Below are 12500 nucleotides of genomic sequence, written 5' to 3'. Positions count from 1 at the left end.
CAGCACTGACTGTGCCACTGCTCAACTGTCAATCACTGTGCAGACAGTTCAGCTCACAGTGCACAAACCACACTTTCATATTATCACATTACACAGTTGACAAGTTGACAAGTTGAGAGAAAGAAAGAAAGAAAGAAAGTCAAGCAAAGACACCCGCGCTTGACATACACAGCCATGTCTGTGATGGTGTGGATCATCATGTATAAAGGGGGTAGTTGTCACTTGCTCTGCGGCTTACGGCCATACCACCCTGAACACGCACAGAGGAGGAGCACGCCGTACGTTCACGACAGTCAATCAGTCCGTGTTTTTTTGGATCGTTTTCAGCCTTGGTTTTTGCTGGTTTGTAATTTTTTAGTTTAGTATTTAATTTGTGGGTTACATCCCCCGACAGCTTTTGCTGTCTGGGGGACTCTTTGTGTTTAAAAAATCATTCAAATGGATCCAACGGTGACAGACAAAGGAACGGAAAAGACGACGGAGAAGAGAATGCCCGCGAGTGCGGACAAACAGAAGAAAATGTACGAAAAGAGACTGACAATCATGTTGGAAATAGAAGGAGAGGAGAGAACAACGATGATGGACATGCTGAGAAAAGTGAGGGCGGAGTGTGGAGAAGTGCTTGGCTGCCGTTTTAAGACGCCAAAGTCATACGAGCTGACGATGAAAGAGGAAAGCGGGAAGAAAAAGCTGATGGACGGACTGAGAATTGGGAACAACAGACTGATGGCGAAAGAACTGGGTAACAATGAAATGGTCGTCTCATTCATTAATCTGCCCACTTACATAGAGGATGAGGAAATATTGGCAAAACTACAGGACTGGGGAGTCACTGCGGTCTCGTCCATTAAGAGGAGGATGTGGCCAGGGACGGACATCGCTGATGGGACGAGGTTTTTAAAGGTCCGTTTCACAGACGCTGTGAAATCATTGCCATATTCCACTAAGTTTGAGACGGTAAGCGGAGCGGAGCACTTCCGCGTCATCCATGACAGGCAAGTTAAAGTTTGCCGCTTGTGTATACAGCCTGGCCACATTGTCAGAGACTGTCCCACTTTTATTTGTTTTAAATGTGGGAAACAGGGGCATTACGCACGAGAGTGTGATGCGGAGGGGAAATGTGCTCTGTGCAAAGAAAAGATCTCCCTGTGTGTGTGTGGAGAGCCGGGGGAGGACGCCGAAGAGCCGTCATACTCCGACGTCTCTGACGAGGAGGAGAGAGAGGCGGAGGACGGCGCCGATACGGGGAGAGAGGAGGATGGACGGAGAGGCGGCGTCGAGAGGGAGGAGCCGGGAATGACCGGAGAGACCCACGAGGAGGGAAACCGTGACTGTGGGGAATCGAGAGGAGACGAAGGAGGGAGAGACTCTGATAATCCAGCACCACAAAATCCAGACAATTATGCTGGCTTTGGAACGCGGGCAGCAAATGAAAAAGACGGGAAAGCTGTGTCGGACGGGTCTGAGGGCGAGGAGGGGATGGACGTCAGCGCAGAGACCATCAGACAGCTGAAGAGAAAGAAGAGGGCGAAGGAAAAGGAGAAGATGAAGGTTAAAAAGTAGAGGTATGGCTGCTGCTCTGCTATTCTTTTTTGTTTTATGCCTTATGTTGCATATTGCTTCGTTTAACTGTAACGGTCTAAGAGGAAAAACGAAAGCGGAGTTGGTATTTAATGCCATAAAAGCAGAAGTACTGTGCCTGCAAGAGACTCACTGGACTGACGAAGTTTTTAAAGATATCAGCTCACTGTGGAGAGGCAAAATTATTGCAAATAATATGAGTCACAGAGCATGTGGTGTTGCTATCTTGGTAAAAGAGGAGACATTGACTGACATACAGGTAGTCCACAAAGATGACAAAGGGAGGTTGCTTGTCATTGAATTTAATTTTTGTAACATTAGGTTTAGATTAATTAATGTCTATGCACCAAATATTGAAAAGGAAAGAAGAGAAATGTTTGATAATTTGAGGACTTTTTGTACTGAGAGATGTATTTTGGTTGGTGATTTTAATTTATGGTGTACAAGGCTGGATGGGTCCAGCAGTGTTAATTTCAGAAACGTTACTTCAAGGAGTGTTTTATTTGATGTTATGAATAAGGAAGATTTAGTTGATGTATGGAGGGATATGTATCCAAACAGGAGAGAATACTCAAGAAAGCAAATGGTTTTGGGAAAAGTGAAACAAAGCAGAATAGATTTAGTTTTGATTAAAAGAAATATTTTGAGTTGGGTTTTGAATGTAAAATATAAGTTTTTGGGTTTAAGTGATCATGCTGCTTTAACTTTTGGTTTTGGGGTGAGATGTGAAGGGAGGGGAGGGGGGGTTTGGTGTTTAAACTCTTGTTTGTTAAAAGAGGAGGAATATAGAAAAATTATTTCAAGACTTATAAAAAACGAGCAAGAAAATACTTTATTTGAAGACGATGTTTGTTTATGGTGGGAACAGATGAAGAATAAAATAAAAAGAACAAGTATTAGATTTGCAAAAAAGAGGAACTTTGTGAAAAAGAAAGAGGAAAATGAAGTGAAAGAAAAATTAATAAAAGAGCTGGAAAGACTGGAGGAGGATCCGAATCGGGATAGGACATACTTTATGAAATTAGAAGGTGAGATAGAATATTATGAGAGAGAAAAATATGAGGGAGCAGTTATCAGAAGTAGGGCTCAGTATGCAGTTGAGGGAGAAAAGTGTACAAACTTCTTTCTCAACTTGGAGAAAAGTAAACAGGTAAAGTCTTATATAACGGAGCTAGAAAGTGAGAATGGAGAGAGAGTGACAGATTTTGTAGGCATTTTGGAGGTAGTGGAAGCTTTTTATGCAAAACTGTTTCAAAAGGAAGGTATAGTGCAGGAATGTGTGGATGAGATATTAGATACTGTTGATGCCAGAATATCAGATGAAAGTAAACAAATGTGTGACGATGATTTGACAATTGATGAAATTAAAATAGCTATAGAGCAAATGAAATCAAGCAAGAGTCCAGGTTCAGATGGCCTGACACATGAATTTTATAAGGTTTTTTCTGATATATTGGTGCCAATACTGTTGAAAGTGTATAAGTGTATGGAGGAAAGGAAAACGGTTCCAGAGTCAATGGCAACAGGGGTTATTACTATCTTGTTTAAAAAAAGAGGGAGTCCGTTTAAATTAGAAAATTACAGGCCTTTAAGTCTGTTGAACTCGGACTACAAGATTTTAACAAAAGCTTTAGCCAATAGATTGAGGGACGTGGTAGGAGAAATAATAGCACCAACACAAGCTTATAGTATACCAGGTAGGGACATCACTGATGTCATATGTACAATTAGAGATGTAGTCAATAGTATGAATAATGATGGTGAGGGTGGTCTAGTCCTGAATTTAGACTTAAATAAAGCTTTTGATAGGGTTGAACATGGGTATTTAGAACAGGTTTTGGGCAAATTTGGTTTTGGGGATAGGTTTGTTAATTGGATAATGTTGCTATATGCAAATGCTAAAAGTTGTGTGAAAATAAATGGTATGCTCACTGATGTTTTCCCAGTACAACGGTCAGTCAGACAAGGCTGTCCTCTTTCAGCCTTGCTCTATTCTTTAGCAGCAGAACCATTGGCAACACTATGTAAAAAAGACATTTCTTTACAAAGCATTCAAATACCATATAGCACAAATAGTCTAATTCATCAATTTGCTGACGATACAACCTTTACTGTCAGAACCATAGAAAGTGTAAAAGGAATAATGAAACATGTTGAAACATATGGGAGAGCATCAGGAGCAAAAGTAAACATAGAAAAATCAGAAATTATGTGTGTAGGGCATACAAATCCAGAAGAGTGTGAAATTCCTTTAAAGATAACGAGAGACTTCATTAAAATATTGGGTGTGAACATAGGAGTACAGAGTAAGGAAGCGAGAGATGCCACATGGACTGGTATATTGAATAAAGTTAAACAATTATTAAATTTGTGGTCTATGAGAGGGCTGCGATTAAAAGGTAAGGTTGTAGTCATTAACTCATTGCTTCTATCAAAATTTAATTATGTGATGGGAGCTCTAGATCTCCCTGAGTGGGTTTTGAATGAGGTGAGAGCTGTAATAAGTAAGTTTCTGTGGAGAGGAAAAGGAGTTAAAATATCTATGAAGACATTAATAGCAGGGTATGGAGAGGGAGGGCTAAAACTGATGGACTTAGATGTTAAACGAAAAGCATTGAGAATAAAGGTGGTTAAAAAATATCTATATGGTAAGGAGGAGTATGGTTGGAAAGGGTTCTTTAAGGATTTTCTGTGTAAAAGTGGAGGATGTGGGGACAGTGGGATCTTTATGAGATTCAGAAAGAATATGTTGGAAAATCTTCCTGTGTTTTATCAAGAGGTATTTCTAGCTTGGGCAGATTTCATTGAGCACCTGAAATATGACTGCAAAACAATAAATCAAATATTAGATCAGCCAGTATTTATGAATCCACAAATAAAAAACAGTGGGAATGTTTTGTATGACAAAGTTTTCATACAAGCAGGATTAAAACAAGTGAGAGATTTTGCTTATGAGTATGTGCCTGGCTTCTTGCCAAATAGAGCCATTTTTGACAGTGTTGTGGAGATAGACGAGGAGGTAGGTAGAACTAAGGTGGATAATGTGATTAAGTGCATAAAAGGAAGCTTACCGGATATATGGATTAAAACAATAGAGAGGGAAACAGTTCAGGTAGGAAAGAGTGAGCTACCAGATCTGTACATTGATCAGATTGATGGGAAAATGCTCTTTAATAAAATAAAAGTAAAGATGTTGTACACGTTGATGCTGATGAAAGAAATCAAGACCCCAGCATCAGAAAATGTTTGGTTGAAGGTATTTCAGGATCTGAATGTGAAAGAAATTTGGAAAAATTTACATGTCAAGTACAATAGCATAGACTGTGAAAATTTGGACTTCAAACTCAGACAAAACAGAATATACACGAATGTGGTCATTCACCAAATTAATAAAAATGTAGATCGGTTTTGTGATGTTTGTAAATCAGATCCTGAAACACTGATGCATTTGTTTTTTGAATGCAAGGAATTAAAGAACTTTCAATTGAAACTAATAACCCTGATCAAAAACAATTGGAAATTAGATCTGATAGCGAATGATTGGAAGAAAGTTTTCTTTTTTGGTTCAAGTAAAACATCAAAAACTGTGAATGTTAATTTGTTTAATTTTGTATTAAGTCATGCTAGATATGCAGTATGGCTAAGGAGAAATTTAGCACATTTTGAAGGGAAGAGGATAGAAGTGTTAGCTTTGTTTGTATCGGTATTAAGGAAAGATGTTGCTTTGCGATGGAACTTTTTGAGTAGGAGTTTGTTTGAGGAGTTTTTTGTGCAAGGCAGTAGCCTTATTTCTATTGATGATGGAGGTAGATTTCATATTAATTTATGATTTTTATCCTTTGTGCTTTGTTTTGTTGTTAATGTGTATGTATATGTAAATATTGTGTTCTGAAAAGCTTTGTATATTTTCATAATAAAAGAAAAAAAAAAAAAAAAAAAAAAGCACGCCCGATCTCGGAAGCTAAGCAGGGTCGGGCCTGGTTAGTACTTGGATGGGAGACCGCCTGGGAATACCAGGTGCTGTAAGCTTTTTCACTTTTCTGTGCAAACAACAGAGGACGCTGCTGCTTCAGTAAACAGCACTGACTGTGCCACTGCTCAACTGTCAATCACTGTGCAGACAGTTCAGCTCACAGTGCACAAACCACACTTTCATATTATCACATTACACAGTTGACAAGTTGAGAGAAAGAAAGAAAGAAAGAAAGTCGAGCAAAGACACCCGCGCTTGACATACACAGCCATGTCTGTGATGGTGTGGATCATCATGTATAAAGGGGGTAGTTGTCACTTGCTCTGCGGCTTACGGCCATACCACCCTGAGCACGCCCGATCTCGTCCGATCTCGGAAGCTAAGCAGGGTCGGGCCTGGTTAGTACTTGGATGGGAGACCGCCTGGGAATACCAGGTGCTGTAAGCTTTTTCACTTTTCTGTGCAAACAACAGAGGACGCTGCTGCTTCAGTAAACAGCACTGACTGTGCCACTGCTCAACTGTCAATCACTGTGCAGACAGTTCAGCTCACAGTGCACAAACCACACTTTCATATTATCACATTACACAGTTGACAAGTTGAGAGAAAGAAAGAAAGAAAGAAAGTCGAGCAAAGACACCCGCGCTTGACATACACAGCCATGTCTGTGATGGTGTGGATCATCATGTATAAAGGGGGTAGTTGTCACTTTCTCTGCGGCTTACGGCCATACCACCCTGAGCACGCATCACGCATGACAGGTTGCACGGCAGTTGAGAGATAGGAAGTGAGCGAGAGAGAGCGAGCGAGCGAGCGAGTGTTTTTTTTTCGAGTTATTATTTGTGTGAATGAGCGTGTTTTAGTGTTTGAGCGACTGTGGTTTTTGTGTGTTTTCATTCCCCCAACAGCTTTAACGCTGTTTGGGGGGATTACAGCTTTTTCTTTTCCCTCTTTTTTTTTGAACCCGTTTGTGGGTTTAAACTACGGATGGACAAAATGGCGGCCAGGACTAATGGACAGTTTACAAACACTTTGAGAAAGGAAAACGGACTAAACGAAACGGTAACGGCGAAAACACAGACAGCAGGAACGAAAACGGCTTATGAAAAAGATTTAACGATCCAGATTGAGCTAAACGGAGATGACAATGTAACAACGATGGAGCTAATGAAGTGTGTGAGAGAGCTGTGCGGGGGACTAATTGCATGCAGATGCATTGGTAACAAGAGATACGAGATCACGATGACGAACACGTCTGGGAAACAAAGGCTGCTGGACGGCTTCAGGATCGGAGCAACGAGTGTGCTGGGGAAGGAGCTGACAAATGACGAGCTGGTGGTGTCATTCCTGGGGCTGCCGGCGTACATTACGGACGAGGAAATACTGCAGAAACTACATGGCTGGGGAGTGTCGGCCACATCACAGATTAAGAGAAGAATGTGGCCGGGAACGAGAATCGCAGACGGGACCAGGTACGTGAAAGTAAAGTTTAATGAAACGGTACAGTCTCTTCCTTATTCGGCTCGGTTTCAAACGGCCACGGGGCCGGAATACTTCAGGGTGATTCATGACAGGCAGGTTAAGGTGTGTAGAATTTGTATTCAGCCAGGGCACATCCTCAGAGAATGCCCGGAATTCACCTGTCATAAATGCGGAGTCCAGGGGCATTACGCGAGAGAATGCGTAAAAGTCGAGGAGAGGTGTGAGCTATGCCACAACAATATGGAAAACTGTGTCTGTAGGAACAGTGAATCAGAGGAGGTCCGTGAAGGGTCTGAGTCAGGTCAGGAGGGGAGTGAGTGCGAAGCTGAGGAGGCGGAGATGGAGTGTTTCAGTGAGGCGGCGGGAGCTGGTGAGACGAGGAGTCCCAGCGCAGAGCCGCAGGCAGACGAGAGCTTGGTGAGCGCGCAGTGGTGTGATTCTGACATCGAGAGCGCTAGTATGAGTCTGCCCTGCGGCCAAAGAGAGCACACTGAGGCGGGGACGGGACTGGGAAAAGCTCTCGGACCCGCCGATCTCCCTGCTCTGGAAAAATCACTATTAACCGCCGCCTCTCAGGCTGAAACGGACGCTCCGCAAAGCGCTCCGCTCTGCGCTCCGCGCTCGGCGAAGAGCGCACCGCCAGCAGCTCCCCAAATGGCTGACTCGGAATCCGACATGGACCTCACACAGATCACGCAAATCAGAAAAAGGCAAAATACAGAGAGGCAGGCGAAAAAAAGCAAAAAAAGTAAGGCAAAAAATCAGATATGATAGCAAATCTCTCATTTTTGCAGCTCACCCTCTCCATGACAGTTATTCTCTCGCTCAATGCCCGTGGGCTCCGCAGCAGAGGGAAAATTGAATGCATTCTTGGGTCTGTCAAATGTGATATCTTATGTTTACAAGAGACAAGATGGGATGAAAGCGCCATCAGTTTTGTTAAAGCGCTGTGGAGAGGGTCGGTCATGTATGCTAATGGGACAGATTTAGCGAGAGGAGTGGCCATCTTATGCAAAGAAAACAGCTTTGAAAAAACGGACTGTGTGCATAAAGACGCTGAAGGCAGGATGATTGTAATAGATGTGGAAAGAGGGGGGGAAAAACAAAGGATTATAAATGTATATGCTTCAAATGAGGAAAAAAACAGGAAAATATTTTTCAAACAAATAACAAAATGGTGTAAAACGAATTGTGTGATAATAGGGGACTTCAATGTTGTTTTAAACAAAATGGATATCTCAGCAAATAATGTATTTAAGGAGGATGCCAGCAGGAAAATACTGTATGAAACCATGAATGATAATAACCTGACAGAGATATGGAGAGTGTTACAGCCAAACAAAAGAGAGTTCTCAAGGAGACAAGTAGTTGAAGGGAAGTTGAAGCAGTCAAGAATTGATCTATGCTTAGGCACTCCAGCAGTGGTGTCTCAGTTAAAAAGTGCAAGATACATACCCAACAGCTGGAGTGACCACTCTCTGCTAGAAATAAGAATGGGGAAAACAGGAGAGTTTAGAAATGGAGGCTTGTGGTGCTTAAACAATAGTTGCATTGAAGATGAGAAATTTAGAAGAAAAATGAATAATCTGTTAGAAGCAATGACTGAAGAAATATTGAACACAGAAGATGTGATAGAGTGGTGGGAAGGAGCTAAGTTAAGAATCAAAAAAGCATGTATTAATTATTGCAAACAAAAGAGATGGATAGAAAACAGAGAAGAGGAAGAAATCAGAGAACAGGTAAGGAGAGAATTAGAGAAGATTGAAGAAGAACCAAATTATGATGTCAGTAAATATATATGTTTAAAATCTCAATTAGATCACTTGGAAATGAAAAGGTGCAAGGGAGCAATAATCAGGAGCAAGGCGAAGCATATCACAGAAGGAGAAAAATGTACTGCCTATTTCTTGGGGCTAGAAAAAAGGAAGCAAAGCAAAACATTCATAAAAGAATTGAAAAATGAGAAAGGTGAAATAATAACAGATGCAGTAAATCTTTTAGAAACAGTACAAACATATTATAAACAGTTATTCACAAGTTGTAACATAAAACCAGAAAGTATGGAGGGAGCTATGGAGAGTATTGAAAGTAAATTGTCTAAAGAGGACAGAGAGTGGTGTGATGCTCCACTTACCTTACAGGAGGTGGAGATGGCAATAGGAGAACTGGGGAAGAACAAAAGTCCAGGCACAGATGGGCTGTCAGCTGAGTTTTATCAAGCTTTTAAACTCAGGTTGGCTCCGATCCTACTCACAATGTATAACCATATGCAAAATGGAGGTCGAACTCCCAGGACCTTGACACTTGGACTAATAACTGTTGTATACAAGAACAGAGGGGACAAAGCCTTGCTGGAGAATTACAGACCAATCAGTTTATTAAACACAGATTACAAAATTCTCACCAAGATATTGGCAAACAGGTTAAAATCAGTCATTTCTTCCATCATCAACTGGTCTCAAGCTTACGGCATTCCGGGGCGAGACATCACAGACACAATTCTGTCAGTTAAAGAAACAATAAATCACATGACAAAACAGGGTGGAATCTATCTGGGTGTGGACTTCAACAAAGCATTTGACAGAGTCGAACACAATTTCCTCTGGGCAGTACTGGCAAAATTTGGTTTTGGCAATAACTTCACAAATTGGATACAATTACTATACAGCAATGCAAACAGTAAAGTCAAATGCAATGGGCAATTATCAGACACTTTTCGGATTCAAAGATCAATAAGGCAAGGCTGTCCCCTCTCCTCCCTGTTATACAGCCTGGTGGCCGAACCCCTCGGAATGTTAATCAGGAAGGACAAGCAAATTAAAGGTATAACATCACCAGCAGGGAAAGAACACAAAATAGCACAGTTTGCGGATGATACTAACATAATGACACAGGATGAGGACAGCATAGACAAGGTTTTAGTTCATATTGAAACATACAGCAAAGCATCAGGGGCAAAAGTCAACTTTAACAAATCAGAAATCATGTACTGTGGCGAGGTGGTGCGGTCACCAGGCAGATGGCAGTTCAGGGAGGCAGGAGAGAGTGTCAAGGTCCTGGGAGTGCACCTGGGGAAAAACCAGGACAAAGCCAGAGACAAAACGTGGAGGGAGGCGCTGGGAAAAATAAGCAGCACGCTGGCACTGTGGAGGATGAGGGGGCTCACACTGAGAGGCAAGGTGGTCGTAGCCAACTCCCTTGTGCTCTCACAGCTAAACCACATACTGGCAGTCTACGACATACCCGGACACATCCAAACCAGCATAAATAACAGCATCTCCACGTTTCTCTGGAGAAGCAAAAGAAATCTAATAGCACACAGGACAATAATCAATGACTATAAAGAAGGAGGTCTAAAACTAATTGATATTGCAACAAAGAAACATGTCTTCAGAATTCAAACAATCAAAAAAGCCTTGCAAAATTCTAAAAATCATCCATGGCAAGATTACCTGCAAAAAACAATAACCTCCTTAGGTCACTGTGGCAGACACAACCTCTGCCAAATTCTACCCAAGAAACAGTACTCACATCTCCAACCGTTTGAAAGAGAGATCCTTGAAGCCTGGGAGCTGGCACGGCCACTCCTCAAGACAAAGGTCTCCAATAGGTCACAGTTACTGAAGCTCCCCATCCTCCACAATCCAGAGCTCACTTGTAGGGGCACCTCCCTCTCATATGGCTTCCTGGTGGCAGCAGGGCTGCAAACATTAGGGGACATAATGAATGGAAAGGGTAAAATAGACAGTGAAAAAATAATGACTGCTTTGAGGGACAAAGGGTGCAAGGGGAAAAAACAGTACATACAACAGGTGTGTGAGGAAATGGAAAAGAACATGCCTCCTGAATGGAAACAAGCCCACAAAAACTCTGTTTGTAAGGTGCAGGATGACACCCTGGATTTCCTCCTGTGGACTGGTGCACACACCAAAAGCATGCAAGAAATAAAATCTAAAACATGGTACACTATGTTGCTAAAAAAGGCCACACGGAGGCCCACCTCAGAAATAACCTGGAAGAAAGCATTCCCATTCAAAAACACGTCTACAATTTGGCACAACATAAGTCCTTGTTACAGTAACCCACAATGCACTAACACAGATTACAAAATAAGGCACAGGAGGATCTTCACAGGCGTCATTCTGCACCAGATTAACAAAAACATGTACGGAAGAGACTGTACTGTTTGTCAAGAGCAGGAGGAGGATTTAGAGCATCTCCTCCTGCATTGTCCCGTCTGCATTCCTTTCTCTGAGCAGGTCAAAGAACTCCTGGAAATGTGCTGTGAACTCAGGATTTCCAACACAACGGACTGGCAGTGGACTCTGCTATTTGGACTAACGGAAAAGAGAAAAGGAATTAACAATGAACTCATCAATATCATCCTTGCCTTCGCCAGACACACAATCTATACAGCCAGGAACTATGCACTCTATGATAACAGACAAACCAACAGGTGGAAGATCTTCACAAACTCAATAAAACTTCATATACGGACAATGCAAAAAGCAGACAAACAGAAATTTGAAAAAATCTTCTTAGACAAAGCAAAACTTGTGAGAATAACAGGAGACAATGTGCTAAGTTTTGCTTTTTAAGTAGTGTCATTATGTCTCTTCAGAATGTTGGTCTTCCTTGCTGGTTGATTTGTGTTCTATCTGGTTCCAGCAGGGTATTTTATTTCATCATGCCATTATAGTCCATTTTATTTTAATGTATTTCATTTTAGTTTGGTTTTTTCTCCTTTTGGTGTTGTTGTTTCTTTCTTTCTTTGGGTTTAAATGTGGACACCGGTACCCTTCAGTTCACTGTATTGGAGGGAGATCCAGTCTTCATAGAAAGTTAATGTGAATCTCTCCTGGGGGCGTGGAGACTGCACTGATTTTTCGTTGTTTCTTTCTTTGGTGTTTGTAAATATAATGTAAATATGGGTTTTAAAAAAAGCATAAATCACTGCATACTTTAGCTTTCACTGTCCGAGTTTACATGTTGAGAATAAGATTGAATGATGTAAAAATTTGAATTTTTTGATAATAAAAGAGAAAAAAAAAAAGCACGCCCGATCTCGTCCGATCTCGGAAGCTAAGCAGGGTCGGGCCTGGTTAGTACTTGGATGGGAGACCGCCTGGGAATACCAGGTGCTGTAAGCTTTTTCACTTTTCTGTGCAAACAACAGAGGACGCTGCTGCTTCAGTAAACAGCACTGACTGTGCCACTGCTCAACTGTCAATCACTGTGCAGACAGTTCAGCTCACAGTGCACAAACCACACTTTCATATTATCACATTACACAGTTGACAAGTTGAGAGAAAGAAAGAAAGAAAGAAAGTCAAGCAAAGACACCCGCGCTTGACATACACAGCCATGTCTGTGATGGTGTGGATCATCATGTATAAAGGGGGTAGTTGTCACTTGCTCTGCGGCTTACGGCCATACCACCCTGAGCACGCCCGATCTCGTCCGA

At 41.8% G+C, this 12500-nt stretch overlaps 2 non-coding genes across 2 annotated transcripts in view; both read left to right on the top strand.

The window, feature by feature from the left end:
* Positions 1-5882: 5882 nt before the first annotated feature.
* LOC139616331 (5S ribosomal RNA) lies at positions 5883-6001 on the top strand. The gene has a single exon (XR_011688002.1). It is a non-coding gene; the product is annotated as a 5S ribosomal RNA (ribosomal RNA).
* A 6457-nt stretch (positions 6002-12458) lies between these two features.
* The window catches only part of LOC139616330 (5S ribosomal RNA), a 119-nt gene continuing 77 nt past the window's right edge, over positions 12459-12500 (top strand). The window contains exon 1 of the ribosomal RNA XR_011688001.1: positions 12459-12500. This exon is cut by the window's right edge and continues 77 nt beyond it. This is a non-coding gene — a ribosomal RNA (5S ribosomal RNA).

Source organism: Trachinotus anak, unplaced genomic scaffold (genome assembly GCF_046630095.1).
Source record: "Trachinotus anak isolate AG129_WGS33_773 ecotype Australia unplaced genomic scaffold, CSIRO_AGI_Tana_v1 ptg000056l, whole genome shotgun sequence".
NCBI classification, from domain to species: domain Eukaryota; kingdom Metazoa; phylum Chordata; class Actinopteri; order Carangiformes; family Carangidae; genus Trachinotus; species Trachinotus anak.
Note: the sequence above shows the minus strand (reverse complement) of the source record. Positions and strands in the feature narration are given on the sequence as shown.